The following is a 5098-nucleotide window of genomic DNA, read 5'->3' as shown; positions in this document are numbered from 1 at the left end:
TAGCCTGACGAAGGGTCTCAGAGGTGCCATGCCCCATCCTTAGGGGTCTAATTGAGGACTCTTTTAAACAGTACTTTAACTCCTCAGCGGCTGATCGTTTGGCAGAGCAAAGCCTCAGGAAGATCCACCTGCCAGCTACAGAGCATTTCCAAGCAGCCAGGCGTCCTCTTCCCTGCATTTTACAGAAAAGGAAAACAGGGCACTGGCAGAGCTGCTTGCCATCCTCCAACTCCTGGGAGGCAGGAGCAGATCAACCTTTTCTTGTCCTTGAATCAAAGGGAGTGACGCCACATCTCATTTTTCTCAGCAAAAGCTTGCATCAGGAGTTTGAGACCCCCAATTCTCCTTTCGCCCACCCGCTCACAGTCCTTTTGGTTGCAGAAATGCACTGACCCATGGAGCCAGGGCAGTGAGATGCAAACCAGCTCCTGCCTGGAAAGCAAGAGGCCATATTAGTGATGGAGCAGAGCTAATAAAGCTTTGCTAGGATCCAGCCACCAAGCTGCTGGGACCCAGGGAACCTGAGGATGAGGAGAAAGGGCTTTCCAAGAGAAGGGTTTTCCAAGGCAGGGATCTGGAAAGGACTGCTGAAGGGGAAGCTAGGAGTGAAGGCAGGACTTAAGGACACTGTGAAGGAGAGGAAGCCACCCCAAGTGAACATGAGCTGCCCCATGCGGAGAGCCTGCTCCTGGAAATAAAGTCTGTGCCTTGGCCCCATACCTGCTGAAGTGATGGGTCAGACATCCAGATGATGGCTGGGGTGGTCAAGTGAAAAAACAGGGAGAAAACAAGCAGGAACTAGGGTAAGTGGGACAAAAAAAGAGAAGAAGAACAACCAAAAAGGCAGATAGATGTAGCTAGGAAGAGTGTGTCTCACTGCCCTAGTGCAGAGCCCAGGTACATGGTCGGAGCCTGCAAAGCCTGGCTGGTTCAGCTGCAGGCAACTGTAAATCAATCAGTCAGCCCTCGTTATTGCAGACGAACCACCGGTCATCTGAGATACACAGCTTCTAACACCCAGGATGGCATGAGAGAGATGCTCAGGTAAGTAACACTCAAGGGAAGGTTTGTCCCCATCTCCCTCCTGCATCCTCCCATCTAGGACCGGGAGAATTGCCCCACTAGCCCTGATACTTTTAGGGAAAAGCCACCCAGAGAGCAGGGTTTCCACCTGGAGAGCTGAAATGGTGTTAGATGATGCAGCACATGAAAGAGGAGAGGTCTGGATACAAAGAAATGCTCTTTCAGAGCTGTCTTGTTGAGGAGTAATTGGGCCAGATCTGATCTCCTGTATAAATTACTTTGTCTTCACTTTTGTCTGAGACTGGCAAAATCTGCCCCACTCAGTGTCCAGGGAAACCTAAGCAAGTTGCAAAAGGGCTAAGAAAAAGTGAAATAAGGAGGAAAGGAGAAAAAAGTGATCCCAAGAAGCTTTGGAAAGAGCTGATGGAGAACTCACCTAATTACATCTTCAGAAACCTCACCACTTCCAAATGAATTTTTAATGGAAAAAAAAAAATGCTCTTTTCCGGTTATTTAACATAGAAAGGAAAAGCTCTGGAGATTGCCACACCATCCCCCAATATCTGCTGCATCTCAAGACTACATGGAGAGGTGAACTAGAACCTTTTCTAGAGAGGTCCTGACCTTGGGAGGCGGGACCAGAAATGAATTCAGTCTCACACAGGCTGAGAAAATGCTCTTTAAAGTGGAGGCAGGAAGATGGGAACTCATAGGGCTCAAGCGGTGATGACAGCCCTGGGAGGAGACTTGCTACGGAGGCCCCAGTTGGAGGCTGAGGTAGATTTCTGTTTAACACAAGGCTGCACCTCAATTCCCCAGGGTTCTGAAAGCAATGAGAAAGCCTCGCCTAGCTTCCCACAGGACTGTGGGAAGGCAGATATTGCCACAAACTGAGAGCAGCCAATACCCCCAAACACCACCTCCACCATCCAGGAGAACCCCCAGGATGGACTTCCCCTCCGCACCCATGTCATCTCCTGGCACGGCATGGAGATGGGCATTTAGCACCATGGTACATGAATTCTACCTAGCCACAACATGCCCTGTAACCTCCCTCTCTGAACCGTTCCTTTACCCAGAGGACAACAGTTGGGGTCTCAGCATTGCAATTCAGCTCCTTTCCAAGCCCTCTGAGCAAGGTCTGCCTGGAGCCAGAGGAGGAGGTAATGGCTCATGAGCCATATGCCATGAAAAACTTCACTCAACCCTGGAGATAAAGCAAAAACTGAGTGTAGATAAAGGGACCAAACCCCACGGTGATTTGTTCAAAAAGATGGAGAGAAATTCTGAAAACTCCAACTTCAAGATGAGAGGGAATCGATCCACACCATTTCAAAACAGTCGGACCCACCACCACTGGGTCCTGCCTGGGGTGCTGCACCTCTGTGCTAACGCAACGGAGCTGAATGATGGGTAGTGCAAACAAGTCCTGTCTTTGTTTTAAAACTCCTTTCACCTGATGTCTTCTGGTTCTTGCCTTGTGACGAAGAGTAATTGTTCCCTGCTCGCCCTTCCCCGCCGCTCAGGTTTTTATAGACCTCTGTCACCGACCCCATCCGTCATCTCTTCCCTATGCTGATGAGAGTGGGTTATTTAAGCTTTCCTTGTACACAAGCCGTTCCACCCCTCTGATCTCCCTTGACATCCCTCTAAATTGTCGCCCAGGGAGCTCCGATTCTCGGCACAGCAGCTAAGAGCCACGAGACACACGTGAGAAAGGTGCAGGTACCGTGCTACAGCTGGCTGAAACCTCTAAAAGTGAAAATGTGATTATTTCCACCTTTAACCATCTTGCACCTAACCAAGGCTGTTTTCAGGCAGCATTCAGACCCATGATCTGGAAGCCTGATGTCCTAAAATTGTGTGTCTGCAATCACTGGGCAACTCTTGACTACTCTGCCTGGTGAGTTCAGCTCAACTGTTGCGCTCTTCTGTCTTCTGATTCCCAGACACCATGAAATATTCAGGGAAAAAAACCATGAATAAGAATTTGTAAGGGATTTCCAAGGAGCTCTTGTCTCCTGCTTGAGTGGGTCAAAGTTGGACCCACAGAAATAAGCAGAGAAAGAAGGCGAGTTCTTCTTTGACAGAGCTAAGATCTTGCTTAAAAGAAACTGAAGGCAGGGATACCTGGTGAGGCGGGAGAGGGTGTTGGGATAGAGGAGCCCCTTTGGGCAGCAAACCCACCATCATCCAAATAGCTGTTTAGCTTCTCTGACAGCATCTTCCAGCAACCCATTCATCTTTTATGGATGGAGGGCTGCAAACTCTCCCTCCCTGTCCCCAGTTTTGTTCTTAAAAACTGTTCCATCAAAGAGATCTATGAAAGGCTCAGTTCCCAGCTGACAAGCTATCTATTTAAAGTTTATATGCCCGGGAACATTCACAAAGACTTATTAATGGGAAACTGCTGAAGGGAGCAAGCCCATATGCAGCCGCTACACAAACACGTCTCCATTATCATTTAATGCTCCCCAGCTTGGTGAAACAGCACGTTCTCGCTCCTCATCCCATTCTCTCCCTGCTTCAGTGCTCGGGACTCACTTATTCCCCACCAGCAGGAGCAGGTAGGTCCGAGGATCTGGACAAGACGGCATATGGAGGTCCACCTCACCAAGAGGGTGAAGCTGGATGCACAACCTGTCCCAGTGCTCCGGGCCTCCGGTTGCAATGACAAGAAGGAGCATCATCTAGGAGATGCCTGCGGTGGATGGCTCTTGTTGAGGAGCTGCATCTCCAGCACGGACCACGGTGCTTCAGTCTGCACAGAAGGAGAGCGGCTCCCACCGCAATGAGCTGGTCAGGGGAACGGCAGAGTCAAATCTCTTGGGGATCAAAGGAGGAGGCAAGTTTAAGACGGAGCAAGGTGAAACCATCTCCAACGCATGCTGACAACTTGGAGTATTTTAACCCTCTCTGCAAAGATCCCAGAAGACAAAGAGGGAGCCACATATGGATGCTCTGGGTGGAAGAAGAGGGGTTGGGATAAAAAGGGCTGGGGGCAGGTAGAGCCCGAGGCTCCCCCCTGCCCCAGGAGGCTGCTGCAGGGCATCCTGCACCCGAGGTCAAGGCCCTCGGGGAAAGCCCGGGCACGTTGCTGCCATTGCATGGCAGGAAGAAGAATAACTGGTGGCCCGTGCCTCCTCTCAGGGCTGCCTGCCGAGCTAGTCACGAGGAAACACCCTCACCCTGGCAGCTCCACAAACCTACAGAGGGTCCTTCCACCCTTCCCGAGCACTTGCTGCCTGGCAAAAACCGCTGTCTCCAACACTGGCTTCGTTCAAGCTGGGAAAATAAAGAAATTAAATAAAAGCGTCCTTTCCAACCCGTATCAGCTAAGAAACGTAAGCGATTGCATTCACGTACGTGTGCCCTGGGTGATGTTTTACTCTCGGAAGCAGAGCGTGACCTTGGATCCTTGAAATCAAAGGTTTATCAGCGAACGCCCACAAAGCTCATCAAACCAGGCGAGGAGCGGAGCCAAGATGAATGGACAATAAGGGCATCGCTCTTTCCTCTTCCTAACGCACGTGTAAATAAATGCAGCGTTTCCAGCCAGGCGATGACATATCGAATGTGGCCGATCCAAGGTAATTGCTTGTGCTTTTTCTGGCTTAAGATTTCCAACCTTGGGGTTTTCCATGTGGAAGAAAAGCCCTGTTCTTCTGATAAATACCTCTGGCCGTGCAGCTCGTGTTTAATTTGACAAGAGGACAAACCAATAAAAGCCTTGAAACGAGAGACTGAAAAAAGGGATATTAAGCATTAGAATACTTTCTTGGGATGAGGAATGGAAAAACCTGGGACTGTGAAGCCTGAATGGCTGAGACTGATGGAGACAAGCAAAGCAACGCATGCTGGAGAGGGTCAGCAGGGAGCTGCCAGTCCCTCCATCCCTGATGAGGAATGGAAAAACCTGGGACTGTGAAGCCTGAATGGCTGAGACTGATGGAGACAAGCAAAGCAACGCATGCTGGAGAGGGTCAGCAGGGGGCTGCCAGTCCCTCCATCCCTGACCACAACCCAGGGCTCAGTTTTGGGGCTGATCCTCTTCAACATCTTTATCAACGATCTG

Source organism: Fulmarus glacialis, unplaced genomic scaffold, assembly GCF_000690835.1.
Source record: "Fulmarus glacialis isolate BGI_N327 unplaced genomic scaffold, ASM69083v1 scaffold13287, whole genome shotgun sequence".
Lineage (NCBI taxonomy): Eukaryota > Metazoa > Chordata > Aves > Procellariiformes > Procellariidae > Fulmarus > Fulmarus glacialis.
Note: the sequence above shows the minus strand (reverse complement) of the source record.